Here is a 17,986-nt window from a genome sequence, read left to right on the forward strand (position 1 = left end):
TTAAGTGAAAGGGACTGTCATTGTTTTAAAAATATAGTTTCCAGAGGAAATGAAAGCCCATCTCTGTTATAGAGCTCTCAGAGGGCCAGGTGTTCTAGTGGGTAGTGCATCCAGTATTCCGCCTCACTTCCCAGCTGGAATGCCTTTCAATCCAGCTCCTCACCCGTACATGGGCTTTGCTTCACCTCAGGTTTGCAATGTCCTTGTCATCTTCCCAGAGGAGGGTGGGGTGGGAATGAGGCTTATGCCACTCCTGCAGTAGGTAGGGAAGTCCAGGCCCTTCCATTCCAACAGGCTCCAACCCAGGCCGTCTGGCACCTTAGAGTTTTTATCAGAGTTACCCCCCTGGGTCACTTTTTACCATCTGTCTCTCCCCATAGCTCCAAGACCAATATAAGGTAACACAGACAACTAATCTTTCAGCCCCAACTGGGCTCAGCATGCAATCCTCACAGGGAGGCTTCTTCCGCACCTTTGAAGTGTGGAGAGGTCCTTCAGGGTAGGTAGGTCTGTCTTCTTCCCCAGCCTCTTCTTTCAGAGCTGGGTTGCTCCCTTTTAAGCTTGCTCTCCAGTTGGAGCATGCTGTGCAGGTCTGGAGAGGCAGGGCTACCTGGGCACATTGCTGTCCTTTAATTCTTTCAGGCCCAGTGTGGGATTTGTAAACCTGTATCGGTGCCTTATACTCCTATTTTTCCTCTATGGGCCAGGCTTATTGACTGGACAACATCTCCTATAATGTATTCCTATCTCACTTCTTGGGGAGGGGAGGAGTTGCGCAACAGGAGACTGGCTGTGATGCATTGTGTGGGATGTAGTCCTGTCAGAGATGGGCCTGTAGAGGAGAATGGGAGTATGCACAATCCAACTCTGAGGCACTACATTGTCATTTTGAATAAAAATATTTCAGTTTTTGTTTTTATTAAATAAAGAAAATTTCATGGGAAGCTGATAATTTTCACACTTTTTTTTTTTCCTCAAAACCCCAGTTTTCCATTGGAAAGATAAACTTTCACCCAGCTTTACACCACAGTCTTCCTGTTGCTGTTTTTAAAAGAAATTTGGAGACCATTTCCTATGCTCAATTATATGTGGAACTAGACAGCCCCCTACCATCAATGTTCTCCATCAACTTCCTACTGTTTTTCCAAACCATTGACTCAGCGGTTTGATTGGTAACACCATCCAATCATAAATATGCATCTTCCACATACATGGCCATAGAAGACTATGGGTTCAAACTAAAGCCCATCAATTAATTAATCCAGTCCCAGTGAGAGTGGAATTTAGTGACCAGAAGTCACACAATTGGATTGAAAAAAAAAATCAAATCCAAATTGAATATAAATGGGTCAAGAATCCCTTCCGTGTAGTATACAAGCAAAGTGAAACCAATCTGACTTCTTAGTTCTGTACACTTTAAGGCCAGAAGGGACTATTACATCATCTAATCTGCCCTTCTGTATATCACAGGCCATTAAATTTCAAACAAATATCCCTCTGAGCCCAGTGACTTTAGTTAGACTAAAGCATTTCAGTCCTTGGGAGATTAAACTGTTGTAGGACTCAGGCAGAGAACCGGAGAAACCAAGGTGCCATCAATGCTCCATCCTCCTGTAATGGCAGGGAACTTGTTTCTGGAGTGGGGAGTGAGGAAGCCTTGCACCAACTTTTTGTTAACATGTCTGGAGGAATCGCTCTATATTCCCCTACAAGTCCCCTTTCCCCCCCGATCAGCCTGATTGTTTTCACCTCCCCACACACTTACTCTAACCACACAAACTCTGTGTTCCCTGCTGACTGCGCAAGGAACACCTATCAACCTATTTTTAGGATGGGGATTTAGCAGAATTCTCCAGACTAACTACGGTCTCATTTTTGTAATGAACTCCACATGGGGTATGCCCACTAGGAGCTTATTGCAGGATTGGGGCCTAAGTGTGTGTTCTGTGAAGGCTCCTTAAAGCTTATGGGGCACAAAGCCCTGCCACAGAATTTGTTGTTGTTTCTGTCTCATGGGGACACTGCGCTTCACCCCCATGCAGTCACGCCACTGAAGTAATTTTCAGGTTTCTTTGAAGTTCTGACAGGTGTCTAATATTAAACTCATGAGAGAATGGGGGAACTTCATTTAATCAAAGCAGAATATTTCTTTGCCTTGGTCAAACAACACAGAAATGTTGGAGTGCTATCAGTTCAAGAATGCAAGACATGATGTCATCGTCAGAGAGAAGATAGGTCAAAGGCCAGAAGCCACATGAGATGATACTAATCCTGGGTGTCCATTTAGCATCAATACCAATGCCTCTGCCATAGACTGACAGACAAAAGCAAATTTGACAGGTTTTGTCAATGTAAGTATAGAACATCATTCAGTGCAGGTACTTTTAAAGGTACACCTCTACCTCAATATAACGCTGTCCTCGGGAGCCAAAATTTTTTATCACGTTATAGGTGAAACCGCGTTATATAGAACTTGCTTTGATCCACCTGAGTGCGCAGCCCCGCACCCCCCTCCTCCCCCGGAGCACTGCTTTACCACGTTATATCAGAATTCGTGTTATATTGGGTCGTGTTATATCAGGGTAGAGGTGTACCTCTAATACAAGGCTAATATAAGTAATAAATCATAACTTGCCCAGAATTCAGAAGTGTGGGATCCAGGTTTTTGGTTCATTCATTTATACATATAGGGACTAGCTGTAAATTTGGATGACAATCCAAACTTTCCTAGATTATAGGAGGTTTTGGTTTGGGACCATCTCTACACATAGCATTGAATAAGGTTTATTCCTATGTCCTGACCAAAGTCTAATTTGGCTAACTGCATTCAGGTTACCTAAATTCCCTCAATAATTTCACTTGATTGTGATATGGTCCCTCACTTCCATCCCTAAACCGTTGTATAGCTTTGGTGTTTGGTGGTATATAATTGCTGTATTCTGCCCCAAAGCAGCTGCTCTTCATTGGTGAGTGGAATGATGGCTCATAAAGTATGATGGGATCTTCCTGGGTGAAAGGTACTATATAACCATAAAATCAATCAATTATTCTCAGGTCCATTTAAATCCCTCATTAGCCAGCAGTATTTTTACAGCTTTAAAGTTCTTTGGCTCACAAGGACAACCTTCTAAGCCTGGCCGACTACATTGAATAATCTGAAAAGAGAAATCCTCCAATTCAAGCACATGCCTGTCTTTCAGCACATGATTGTTCCCCTTGAAGGCAATAGGGTATCAAAGTACCTCGCTTAATCAGGAACTAAATCGTTAGGTACAAGCTAGCTAAAATAATATAACAAGTATGGAGTTATTTGTGTGGCCTGTCCCTAGTTAATGTAGACTAACCCTAGGTATTGTAAAAGGAGATGTGGGACGGGATGGACAGATACTTCTCTTCAGTGTAGGACATACATAGAAAAGGGAAGTGTTTCTGGAGATAAAAGAACAGAGCCTATCACAGCATATAGAGAAAACTACAGGGGGACTAAAGGAAGCAGGTGTTAGGTTTTAGATTTCAATTGAAGTGCAGGCCGATTCTGTGACGTGACAATGTTTCAGCATATTTTATGGACCTGTCACTTTTTACAGCTTACATTTGCTACTCTTATGCCTATTCATATGTATGCTTGGTCTTTGAACTGTGAAAGAGTTTAAATTACAGCCCACACAGATTATGATGGATTTTAAGGTAAGGAAATGCTTGATTTACTTATTTATTGCTCATCTTGGTCTAGTTAAATCAAATGGGTTTTGGTTTTCTTTCTGAAACAATTAAGTTACATGGCAAGGTGAACCTTTTAAACAATTTGTTTGGGCAGACTTTTCCTTTAAATTATACTGTATAATAATCCTACCAACCAAAACATTTGAAGCCCTTTGAAAGTTTTGAACAGCATTCGATCCGGAGGGGTTTCCTGAAAATAAAGTTGTATCTATCTTGACTTTTTTTTTTTTTTTTTTTTTTTTTTTTTTTTTTTCATTTCTTTTTTTTTTTTTTTTTTTTTTTTTTCTTTAAATTTATTTTTATCTATTTTTTTTTTTTTTTTTTTTTTAAACAATCTCAACTCAAGTCCCTTACTCCAGAACTTGATGTTGGAGCATTAAATATTATGCAGTTGGCTAAAAAACGGAATCAAACACATCATGTTTATATTAGTTCTATCCTTTTGTGCCACTGGGAACCTGAAGTTCTCATCCTTAACTAGGGTAAGTAGATACAGCACCATAACTTCAGTAAAGGTGCATCCATTTAGAGCTAGTCTACACTGGCAACGTTAAAGCGCTGCAGTGGCAGCTCTTTAATGTGGCTTGTGTGGTCGCGGTGCAGCGCTGGGAGAGAGCTCTCCCAGCACTCTAAAAAAACACCTCCATGAGGGGCGTAGCTTCCAGCACTGGAAGTGCGCCTCCCAGCGCTGGTGCACTGTCTAAATTGGCGTTTTACTGTGCTGAAACTTGCTGCGCTCAGGAGGGTATTTTTTCACACCCGACTGAGAGAGTTGCAGCGCTATAAAGGGCCAGTGTAGACAAGCCCTTATACTAGCTAAAGATAAGGCCTAAAATTCTGTTTCAGGGGAATGTAGCATGAAATGTGTATATTCTAAAAACAGAATTTTTCTCATAGAATTTAATTTAGTTTCCAAAGCTGTGAAGCACAAATAATTTTCAAAGTTAGCATAGACAAGCACGGTAAAAGCTAAGTTCAGCTAGTCTGAGACTGAAGTCTTTGGCAAATGCTTGTTGTCTGTAACACATAACACTTAGGAACATTTTTTTTGCCCCACAGCCCCAATTTTTAAGAGAGCATGCAGACCATTTAAGAATCCGTTTTCATTACCCAGTTAGACCCAGCATGATGGCTTACACGTCACAAAAGAAACTTTAGCAAGCACATTTTTTGCAGACTATAATTTAGATAGCATCAAAGAGATCCAACTTTTTTATGTGTTTAAAAAAAAAAATGTGCACTGGCTTGTTCAGCATGAAATGGCCTTGGCACATTCTGGACAGTTCTATGTACTGGTATGTAATAGTCAGCCATTGTAGAATACAAGCAAATGATGAGCAGGAAGTGAATGGCCACAACAAATCTATGTTTTCTGCCCACATTTTCTTATGATAACTTGATTATCTGACAACTACCTTTCCCTTGGCAACAACCATTACTCTTTGCCTGTCACTATAACCAATCCCTCCCTTTAATTCTTGTTTGACTTTTTAAAAACCAAATGTGTGCACCTGAAATTATTTCTTTTGATATTTTTAAAATGTTTTTCTTGATGTAAAATAAATACATAAAACGAGTATTTATTAGTTCCTCAGACACAACAACTTAAACTGATCGACAAATTTGTAGTCAGGAAAGAAGGAAGGTATTGTTTCCCATGACATGTTGGAAAAGATTTTTGGGGGGATTTTTATCCCTCATTTTGCAGCATTGTGCAGGGAATTTTCTATTAGGATCAGACAAATATATTCTGCACAATCTGTTTCCAGCAATTTCAAAGAGATTGCCATTGTTGGAAGTGGGGGATGTCAGTCAGAATTTCAGGCGGGACCATGTATCTTCCATCACTTTATAGATGTTTGTTAATTAAAGGCACATTTAAAAGTGTCTTTTTTTTTTTTGGCTGTAGTTGCTGTGCTGTTCAGTGAAGTATTCTCACTACTCCTTTATATTGCTCTAGTAGAATGTGTATGTATGAATCTGGCACAACTAGCCTGAAATCTGGTGCAGCTAGTAATAGATTCTTCACTCAGAAGGAATATTTCATTAATTCCAATTGCTGATAGACTAAATATGTCCTGAATATTTTTTGAAACTTAATGTTTAAAAAATTAAGGGGGGTATTCTGATGTTTGCAGAGGGGTTTAAGCAATGGAGATAATGTCTGATTGCATATATAATAGCTGATGTTTGAGAACCACTGGGCTAGATCTATTTTTTTCGTGGACCACTTGAAAATTGCTGAGGGTCTCGTCAGACCACTTAATGATCTTTCCAAATGTTAGCTAACTATTGTAAAGCACTTTGGATAAAAGTACTATATTAAAAAAAAAAAAAAAAGGAAAAAAAGTAATAATTGTTTTGTGTCTTTTATTTGTAGAACAAAAAAACCCTCATATTTTAATATGAGTAGTCTTACCTTTCTAATGAGATGGATGTGCCTTCTCTCCCCCGCTGCAGCAGCCCCAGAGCTGGGGCTGGGAAGGGGAGGGGATCTCCCACACTGCAGCAGCCCCCAAGCTTGGGAAAGTCGCCTCTTTCTCTGGCCACCGCAGCCTTGCATTCCCAAATTCCAACCACCCCCTTCATACCCCATTGCCCCATCCCACCTGCCCCCTATTTGCCCCAAGGCCACCACCTCACCTTACATGCCCATCTTCTCCAAGGTCCAGGCACCTAATTAGTGGAGCCATGCCGGCCAAAAGCAAAATCCAGTTCCAAATAGCTCCAAATGTTGTGACTTCAACTCAATTCGAGTGTTTCATACATGTAGGTAAATATTTCACCATTTGACTTTTTTCCCCTCTTTTTTGGTTCGAATGTGAAACTGATGAAATGCGTATACTCTCCTATCTTCTCTATTGGAGACCAGATTTGTTCTGTCACTTATACTGTTTTAATCCCAATGAGACAAACCCTGTTCTCATATTAGTATATAGATGGACTAATTCAATGAAAGTCAGTGCTCCACAATGATTTCAGTGTACCTGAGTAAAATTTTGGATAATATGTCAATTTTTGTGGACTCTTTACTTTAGGATCATAAGCAAATGATTCCCTCTTAAACTAGGGTAGCTTGTTGGCTATAGGGATTAGGAAATATAAGCTTTCTCTGTGCAGCTATTCATGTACTTTGGCCATACTCTGTGTATTCTTCCACTTATAGTCTGAATATTGCGGGGGGAAAAGATATTTGTTTATAATATGAAAAAAACCCTTTAATATTTTAAGATGAATTTGGCACTTTGAGTCAATTGCAGACATTGTGAATGATTCCTTAGAAAAAATGTTTAGTAAAAGCAACACCATGTTAGTCTGAAGACCAGGGTATTATTGGTGTAATGAGAAAGTAACTCAGAATATATCACCGCAGTTACTCTAGATTTATTCTACCATATTGGAGACCTGAATCTGTTCCTGAGCATTTCATAGAATCCTAGAATATCAGGGTTGGAAGGGACCTCAGGAGGTCATCTAGTCCAACCCCCTGCTCAAAGCAGGACCAATCCCCAACTAAATCATCTCAGCCAGGGCTTTGTCAAGCCTAACCTTAAAAACCTCTAAGGAAGGAGATTCCACCACCTCCCTAGGTAACCCATTCCAGTGCTTCACCACCCTCCTAGTGAAAAAGTTTTTCCTAATATCCAACCTAAACCTGCCCCACTGCAACTTGAGACCATTACTCCTTGTTCTGTCATCTGATACCACTGAGAACAGTCTAGATCCATCCTCTTTGGAACCCCTTTCAGGTAGTTGAAAACAGCTATCAAATCCCCCCTCATTCTTCTCTTCTGCAGACTAAACAATCCCAGTTCCCTCAGCCTATCCTCATAAGTCATGTGTTCCAGCCCCCTAAACATTTTTGTTGCCCTCCACTGGACTCTTTCCAATTTTTCCACATCCTTCTTGTAGTGTGGGGGCCCAGAACTGGACACAGTACTCCAGATGAGGCTTCACCAATGTCGAATAGAAGAGAATTCTCATGTCCCTCGATTTGCTGGCAATGCCCCTACTTATACAGCCCAAAATGTCGTTAGCCTTCTTAGCAACAAGAGCACACTGTTGACTCATATCCAGCTTATCCACTGCAACCCCTAGGTCCTTTTCTGCAGAACTGCTGCCTAGCCATTCAGTCCCTAGTCTGTAGCAGTGCATGGGATTCTTCCATCCTAAGTGCAGGAGTCTGCACTTGTCCTTGTTGAATCTCATCAGATTTCTTTTGGCCCATTTTCTAATTTGTCTAGGTCCCTCTGTATCCTATCCCTACCCTTCAGCATATCTACCACTCCTCCCAGTTTAGTGTCATCTGCAAACTTGCTGAGGGTGCAGTCCACACCATCCTCCAGATCATTAATGAAGATATTGAACAAAACCGCCCCAGGACTGACCCTTGGGGCACTCTGCTTGATACCAGCTGCCAACTAGATATGGAGCCATTGATCACTACCCATTGAGCCTGATGATCTAGCCAGCTTTCTATCCACCTTATAGTTCATTCATCCAGCCCATACTTCTTTAACTTGCTGGCAAGAATACTGTGGGAGACCGTATCAAAAGCTTTGCTAAAGTCCAGGAATAACACATCCACTGCTTTCCCCTCATCCACAGAGCCAGTTATCTCCTCATAGAAGGCAATTATGTTAGTCAGACATGACTTGCCCTTGGTGAATCCATACTGATTGTTCCTGATCACTTTCCTCTCCTCTAAGTGCTTCAGAATTGATTCCTTGAGGACCTGCTCCATGATTTTTCCAGGGACTGAGGTGAGGCTGACTGGCCTGTAGTTCCCCAGATCTTCCTTTTTCCCTCTTTTAAAGATGGGCACTACATTAGACTTTTTCCAATCATCCAGGACCTCCCCCGATCGCCATGAGTTTTCAAAGATAATGGCCAATGGCTCTGCAGTCACATCCACCAACTCCTTTAGCACCCTCGTGTGCAGTGCATCTGGCCCCATGGATTTGTGCCCGTCCAGCTTTTCTAAATAGTCCTGAACCACTTCCTTCTCCATAGAAGGCTGGTCACCTCCTCCCCATGCTGTGTTGCCCAGTGCAGTAGTCTGGGAGCTGAGCCCTCATTCAAGGAAAATGTGGGCCCCTTACTGACTTGCTTCTTGTTGCTAACATACCAGAAGAAACCCTTCTTGTTACTCTTAACATCTCTTGCTAGCTGCAACTCCAAGTGTGATTTGGCCTTCCTGATTTCACTCCTGCATGCCTGAGCAATATTTTTATACTCCTCCCTGGTCATTTGTCCAATCTTCCACTTCTTGTAAGCTTCTCTTTTGTGTTTAAGATCAGCAAGGATTTCATTTAATATATTTTTATTTACTAATCACAAAACTGGCCTCTAGAAATTCAGGTTCTGTGCCTATCTATGTACCATTTTCCATTGCAAAATGGGTTGATATCAGAGATGCACTTATTTCTACAAGCATGTTTAAAAATATGCAGAATCTCATTAGTAAATCATGCTGATGTCATGTTGCATCAGATTATGCCATGACTTAACAACATGCTCTGATGTGACCTGACGTAATGTCCCGTACTATATATGCACCATAGTTTCACCAAATAAAAGCTACTAGAACCTGCCTATTGTAATGACTCTTGGGTATCTGACAGGTGTTTGCCACTTAAACAGTTAAAAATCACTTGCAAGTAACAGCAGAATAGAGGGAGAAGTGTTTCCTCTCACGTTTCAGGCACGTTTTAATGTACAGTTACAATTACTACTGACGGGCTCCAATGGAGAATTGAAGGTCTGATTTCTAGTGTTTGGTGATGTAACACTCTGTGGTAGGGAAAACAGGAAGTGTGAGGTGTGTTGTCTTGCTAGGTTGCCCCTGGAGCAGTGCTGTGCCAAACTATCCCCCCAGTGCAGGCCTCATGTCTATCTCAGGGCTCCAAACTGTCTTAGCACTTTATTTTCCTCGTCTAGGATCTTTTAAAAAAAAAATAGATTTTTTTTTCTTTGGAAACCTTTTTCAGTTCATTTTAATTCAAGTAACAAACAGGTTCTTGTAAGTTTTCTTGTGGGTAATTTAGGCCCAGTTGCCTCAGAGACAGAAACCTTTGGAGTTATTCCTGATTTACAATGGCTGGCACCTTGGATTCAATCTTTACAAAACCAAATGATTTTGATGAAAAATTCAATGGAATTATTTTTGTCTAGCTGTTAAACATGTTGTATAATATTTATCATGAGGCGAGAGACAAACACCATTCCAAAGAGTATAGTAAAGTGCCCTGCAGCATCGCAGAGACCTGCCAAGTGCAGACAGCTGCCACCGCTGACTGCACAAAAAGGTTAATTTATGGGGGTGAAGATATGACTGATGCTTCATTTCACTATGCAGTTTAAGTTTCATTAGTAAACAGCAATTTAATTGAATTTGCGGTAGCTGTGTTTGTGCCTGTGAACAAGTTGGATTCACACCTCACTCCCCTGGCTGCTCACAGGCATAGACACAGCAAAAAGGAATGCAGGTTTTTATTTAAGTGAATATTGATGGGGAAATGTTTGAGGTATTCACTTGGCTCTGGTGGAGTTGGGGAAGCTGTTCAAAACCCAGAGGAGAGTAAAAGACAGTGTCAGCTTCATTTGGGCTACTCTTCAAAAAAACAGGAGCTACTAGAAGATTAAAACTGTGATGACAGGGTAGCAGCAGATGTTCACTCTTGAGGACAGTGATGGAACAATAATTATAGCACACATCAGGGTCATGTAGACAGTAGAAGAGTTTTATTGGTAACTGTACCACAATACATCCAGATGGATATACCACCACCATCTCACCCCATGACATCAAAGCTGTGAGCAAAGAGAAAGAAAGGGACAACTCCTGGCATATAAATGCCAAAGTTATGTTAGACAAGTGAGGAATATCACAAGAGGAAAATATTTGAAGGCAGCTTTCTGTTCATAGTATCACAGTGAAGTGAAAGTATAGAACTAAAGCATCCGGGAAAAGAATCCAACGCATAGGTCCAGGAAACTGGAGAAAGCTTCCATTTCTCCAGAATTCCTATGTTAATCCGCATGCTGGAGAATAGATGACAACACTGAGGGCAAATAGGAAAACAAATCAAACTACCATTAAAATGTACACCTAATTTAATGTGTAAAGCCATGCTTATATATGCTACATGCAAATAATCAAATATACTAAGCCAACTCAGTTTTCAGTCTGTCATCTTTGTTTATAGAATTCAGAAGTAAGGGTGGTTGTTGCTTTTTAAAAAAAAAAAGATTGGTCTGAAGCTTCAAAGGTGTGCCTGGCAGAGAGAAGAAAAAGTACCTTTCTTTCCTTGAGGAGCCTAGAGGGGTAATCCTGCTCCCATTGAAGTCAATGGCACAACTCTCATTGCCTTCACTTGTGTTGCATCAAGCCCCAGGTGCATAGAAATATGGAAAAATATTGAAATATATACCATCATAGTACGCTAGACACATCAGTACATTGCTCAATTGCCAAGGGACTGCCTGTAAGCTGTGTACTTGATTAGCTAAAAGTCATTTACTTGATAACAGAAGTATAAAGGATGAAGTTATTGGGAAATTTGCCATTGACTTCATAGGGACCAGGATTTCACTTTAACCCTTTAACAAATACCTGTAATTGTAATATAGTAGATACTTTTAACCTGAAGTATCTTGATTTTCTCTAATGCAGCTTGTCAGTAGCCTATATCTTTTTAGGATTTCTTTCAGTGCTGACCATTGTGATATAATGCAGGATTTATCTGGGGTGTGGAAGATAACAGTTAAAGTGAGACATCCAATTTCAAGTTATAAGAAAGTAATTCTTTCCCTGCATTCTTCCTGCAAGTAGGCCTACAATTTAGGCATTAAGCAGTTCAACAGTGAATAATGAGAAAGATCAGGAAGAGTTGGGCTTGAATACAAAATGCCATCTAGGATATTGCAGAATAATAGACTGTTCTGGGGAGCCCTGTTTCCTGTAGGTTCTAGGCACATTATTACATGTGTGAACCATAGAATAGCAGGGTTGGAAGGGACCTCAGGAGGTCATCTAGTCCAACCCCCTGCTCAAAGCAGGACCACTCTCCCAGACAGATTTTTGTCCCAGTTCCCTAAATGGCCCCCTCAAGGATTGAATTCACAATCCTGGGTTTAGCAGGCCAATGCTCAAACCACTGAGCTATCCCTCCCCCATAGGTGTATGGAACCTAGTCAAGGACAACAAATTAAAATACTTTTCCCCCTAAATGGACAAAGTTGTTGAATTCTTTGCTGGTCTCACATTATAAATATATATGAGAAAAGAAAATACAAATGAGATGTTGAGGACTAAAAGTAAATGGTTTGCTTTATATTTCCACTGGAGTGTTAAATTTTGAGCATCTTGAGGGTAAAATATTTAAGATGAATTTCAAGTGAGTTTCAATAAACTGTTCACCAGAGTCCAGTGAAGGAATTTTTTGAAAGCTTTTAAGCAGCAAGAGTCACAGGGTGGTATGTCACCAATGTTACCCCTGCCTGTGAGTCCTGATTTATCCATTGGGTTCATCATAGCAAAGAGAAATTTTTAATAAATATAGGTAAAAGACTGATATTATTATGCAATTGGTAAATGCTGGAGGCAATGTAGTCTAGAGCTAGAACACCAGCCTGATGAGTGGGACTTCTGGGTTCTATCAATGGGTGACCTTAGGTAAGTCACTTAACCACTCTGGGATTCTCCACTGCCTTGTACCTTCTATAGTCATTTATATCTGTGCAAAGTGGGTGTAGAATGTTACCAGGTCAGAATTCTCCACTCTCACACTCCTAGGGTCAAATCCTGATCTTACAGAAGTCAATGATCAAATTACAATTTCCTTCAGTGTGGACAGGATTTCATACATAGTGTTTGCTACTAGCATGGCATAGGTGTAGTGACTACAAAAGACAAAGGGAAGTCTGACTGTGTGTGTGTGTGTGTGTGTGTGTGTGTGTGTGTGTTTGTTGTAAAATGAAGTATTCTGTAGCTTAGTTGACAGGATAGATTCAGGCCTTATCCGCAAAAAGAAATGGAGCAAGTGTAACCCACAGACCTTCTGGGTGTGGTGTGTCTCATCTAGTGGCACCGAGACCACTTAGAGATAGAGAGAGATAAAATGAGTCAGCTCTACAGAGTTAGCTAACAGCCAGTTACCTTTTAGCTCATGCTGTAGAGGCTCATGCACTAAGCTCTAGAGGTCCCAGGTTCAATCCTGCCCGCTGCCGACCGGGGTCTGTCGGTGTTACACAAAGCCACAGTGGCAGCAGAAAGTCCACCTCTTGGGGGAGGGTTGTAGCACCACAAAATATCTGCAACCTCCATGGGACATGGAGTCAGCCAGCACTGGTTTATTAATTCCCTATGGCAATTTCCTCTTACTGAGCTCCAATCACAGTTGAAAGCTGCCCTTCCTCAACACTGCCCCAGGCAAACATTGGTTTTCAGGACACAGCAGCCCAGGGAATTGCACCTCCTTGTCCATGTCAGAGTTAATTGAGTTTAGTGTTTACAAAGTGCTTTGAGATCCTTAGGTGAAAGGCACTACATACAGTGGGCCAAATCTTCAGCTGGTGTAAATCAACATACCTTCATTGATTTCAATGGAACTACGTTGATTTGCACTAGTTGAGGATCTAGTCCATTATGAAGTAAACTCTCTTCCCCTGGAAATATTCAGCTATATGGTTTCAAGTGTGAGGTTTCTATACATGTTTTTGGAATTGGGGGACAAATGAATTTCAGATAAACTCTCTGAGAATGTCAGGTTGTCTGTATTGCACAATATTTTCATAGATCAAGTGCAACCTTTTATCACTATGGGAGAAGGCAAATGCTATTGAAGTGCAAAGTTGCGTTCTAAATAGGATGCATTATTAGGAGCTCATTGCAAAGGTTTGTGTGTCTGAGTGGACATGTAAAATCTAAAGCGGGTTTCTGTTTGATCATATGCTAGAGAATGAAAAGAAAATGAGAAGTGTGGATTAAACACCAGCATAGCACTCTAAGTTTAAAATAAAACATCCAAGAGACTAAAACACAGAGCACGAAATGAGTAAAAACAATGCTGACAGGATAAACATGATGATTGCAATATACAGAATGTTTATTATTTGTATTTTTTGAGTTGTTTATGATCAGTAAGCTCTACCCATTTTTTTTTCTCCAGTGAGAAACTCAAACTAAGCTCATGATGGGAGGTTAGCAAATCTGAGGACTCTTTCTTTTAAAGTAAGCCTGCCTGTGAGGTGGATCTTCTCAAATTGTCACAAACCTACAAGTAAGACTCTGTATCTCATAGCTTTAAGACACACATTGATTTTTATGGGTGAAAAATGAGAGTGGACATTGCAGCATAAAGGTAAAAACATTTCTAGAGATAGTGAATGGATAGTCTAGAATTTATTAAGGGCTCTCAAGCTCAGTCATTACATGAAGTTTTAATATGCACTAAACTGTAGAAGTTCCTATATATCTTTATGCTTATGGGACATGTACAATTCCGTTTTTAAAAGTTAGTTTTTGTATAATTGGAATATAATAAGAGTATGGTTGGTCTTTTACCTAAATTGCAAGGCTATAAGGCAGGATATTCTAGTGCTAGTTCTATCAAGCACATCCTGTCTGACCTTGGGTAAGTCACTTACTCTCTCTAGCCCCAAGTCCCATTTATATTAAGACCCTTTTACACCATTCTGCCAGTCTAAATAGAGATTGAAGGGGGAATACACTATATTTACTAACAGGGTGGTGTAAAAGAGTCTTAGTGTAAATAAACTTGAAATCCTCTGTCTCCCCTCATGTGTAAAATGGAAATAATAATACCTATTGCATCTCAGGGGTATCGAGAGAATGAACAAATTCATGTTTGTCAAATGTCTTGAGTTCCTCAAGTGGAAGAAGCCCAGTGTTGCATTGATACTGTTGACTGTGATTTTCCTGGAAGGCCTGGAATAACTCTTGAATGGTTCTGCTCATTCCTTTTTTGGGGTATCTCAAGGGATGGTTTTGGGTGGTTGTTCATCTGCCCGGCCAGTTCTTTCATGCAAGATACCCCATAGGCTGATTTTTATCACCTTTCTAGTTCAACATGTATATGAGATTGCTACTAGAGTTTGACCTAGTCTACACTTAAAACTTAGGTCAACCTAGTTACAGCACTTAAGGGTGTGAAAAATTCCCACCTCTGAGCATCATAACTATGCCAACCTAAACCCAGGTATAGATGCAGCTAGCTTGATAGAAGAATGTTTCTGTCTATCTAGCTTCCAGCTCTCCAGGAGATGGAGTTCCTACAGTGATGTTGTAGGTAGCTTCTGTCGCTGTAGTGTTTGTGGACATTTTGGGATTGCAGCTGTATAGTAGTGTAGACATGGCCAGAGTTAGTGAGGAAACATGGCCATTCACTGCACTGATGGTACTAAGCTCTGTCTTTTATTTTTATTTTTTTTGGTCCAACCTAGTTGGTGCAATAGAACATGTAACTCAATATTGTTATGAAGCTTAATGATGGATGAGGGTGAGTTCGCTGAGGTTTGACCCAGGTAAGACAAGTAATTGGAAGGTTTGGGGATGCAACTGGGAAAATTCAGGAAGTTGATTCATGCGTTGCTGGTTGAAGGAGCGTGTCCTGCATTTGTGACTCAGGTTTGCAGTGCTTGAATTTTATTATGTCTATCGCTGCTTTTAGAAGATTTAAAATACTAGCAGTAGCCCAAACACCATTTCTTGCCTATGTCTGGCTAGAAGAGGGTGGTGTTTTCTTTGAAATGTGGGCCTTACTCCAACTCAACTATACTTTCTGGCTTGAGGATTAGGTTGCTGAAATGTCCTTTTGTCAGGGTACAGATGTGAGGACCTGCATGAAAGACCTCCTAAGCTTATTTCTACCAGCTTACGTTAAAAACTTTCCCAAGGCACAAATTCTTCCTTGTCCTTGGACGGTATGCTACCACCACCAAGTGAGTTAGCCAAAGATTCAGGAAAAGGACCACTTGGAGTTCCTGTTTCCCCAAAATATCCCCCCAAGCCCCTTCAACCCCTTTCCTGGGGAGGCTGGAGAATAATATACCAACCAAATAGGTAAACAAGGTGAGCACAGACCAGATCCTTGGGTTTTTGGGACACTAAAAACCAATCAGGTTCTTAAAAACAGAACTTTATTATAAAGAAAAAAGTAAAAGAAGCACCTCTGTAAAATCAGGATGGAAGATAATTTTACAAGGTAGTAAGAGTTAAAACACAGGATTGCCCTCTAGGCAAAACTTGAGAGTTACGAAAAACAGGAATAAACCTCTCTCTTAGCATAGGGAAAATTCACAAGCTAAAACAAAAGATAACCTAATGCATTTCCTTGCTATTACTTACAATTTGTAATCTTAGATGCTTATTTCAGATATGGCTTTAGGAGATGTATTTTTCCTGCCCTGGTCCCTCTCTGTCCCAGAGAGAACAACAAAGAGCACAAAACAAAAACCTTCCCCCACAGATTTGAAAGTATCTTCTCCCCTTATTGGTCCTTTTGGTCAGGTGCCAACCAGGTTATTTGAGCTTCTTAACCCTTTACAGGTAAAGAAGGGATTTTATGCTACCCTTAGCTGTATGTTCATGACACCTTTAATTAAGATTGCACAGTAGGATCATTAAGAAATGTAAACTAGAGCAGAATGTGATTTCCGACTTGTTGAGATACTAATACCCTAAGGACATGTCTTCATTGGCAACGTTAAAGCGCTCTAAAAACTCCACCTCCGCAAGGGGAGTAGCTCCCAGCACTGGGAGCGTGGCTTCCAGTGCTGGTGCACGATCTACACTGGCGCTTTACAGCGCTGAAACTTGCAGCGCTCAGGGGATTTTTTTCACACCCCTGAGTGAGAAAGTTGCAGCGCTGTAAAGTGCCAGTGTAGACAAGCCCTAAGAATTGCACTGTCTTCCGATAAGTTTCCAGATAGCATTTAAGGGGCTGCTCTTAATACAAATCCCTGAAAGGTTTGATATTGGTTACTTGAGGTACCGCCTGATACCTCACAACACAACTGAGATCAGAGGGCATGCTGCAAAGCTCATCTTTTAACACAGGCAGTCTAGGAGATTGGGCGGGTTTAGGAGGGTTGAGACTGAAGGATAATTAAATGGGGTTTTGGCCAAATGGAGAATATTGGGTTTTCTTTTGTGAGAAAGTTTATATACACCTCTACCCCGATATAACGTGACCCGATATAACACAAATTCGGATATAACACGGTAAAGCAGTGCTTCGGGGGGACGGGACTGCGCACTACGGCGGATCAAAGCAAGTTCGATATAACGCGGTTTCACCTATAACACGGTAAGATTTTTGGGCTTCCGAGGACAGCGTTATATCGGGGTAGAGGTGTATAGGTATTTGTGCAACTGGAGATGTTCCTTCAAATTTCACACCAATGAACGTTAGTGGGTTTTTTAATGATTTGCTGAAAAATTGGAGCTTATCTAAGGTGTGCATAGGCATAAGACAAACTGAAAAATTAAATAATAATAAGCTGTCAAATTGTTCCTGCACTTTGTTTCCCCACCCCCACACTTCGGTCAAACAGAGAACTGCCATGACAGCAATTAATGGAGTGTCTCTGAGTCTCAGTGTAGCAGAAGGGAGATCACTCATCAGAGTTGTCAACCCTCAGGGAGAATAAAAAATAAAGACAATTTAAATTGTCTTAAACTGTTGTAGCAAATATTTCTGGATCAATGATTGCGACTAGCAAGAATCTGCTATAGGGCATCGTATGGTAGGTTAGCAATATGCAGTTTTCTCTCTGAGCCCAAGTTGCAGCTATCTAGTGGAATTATATATCTTAAAATAGTGGAATCCATTAAAATGCTCTGTTCATCACCATGAAATTGATTCTGGTGAATGGAATGCTAACTCTCTAATTGAACACTTTTTTTTTCATATTTCTCTTAATGGCTAGCACTGTTCATCTGACCCAGAAATTCTGAGTACAGCTATTGCACCTTCAGAGATTATGACAATCCTAACGTTTTCTAAACATTTCTTTTAGAATGAATAGCATTCTGATTATAGAGTAGCATTCTGTGTAATTTAAACCATTGCATCTAGCTAAATATTCAGAAACCATTGTTATTTCTTAATCGGGAATACCACAGCAGTGGATTGAAGAGTTAATTTTTGCCTGTGAACATTCAATACAATTCTTCTGTAATTTACTTCCATCAGCCTAGAGTTTCAATCAACCATTCTGTACATACTGCCTATAGTCA

Source organism: Terrapene carolina, unplaced genomic scaffold (genome assembly GCF_002925995.2).
Source record: "Terrapene carolina triunguis isolate 2854851 unplaced genomic scaffold, T_m_triunguis-2.0 Scaffold42, whole genome shotgun sequence".
NCBI classification, from domain to species: Eukaryota; Metazoa; Chordata; order Testudines; family Emydidae; genus Terrapene; species Terrapene triunguis.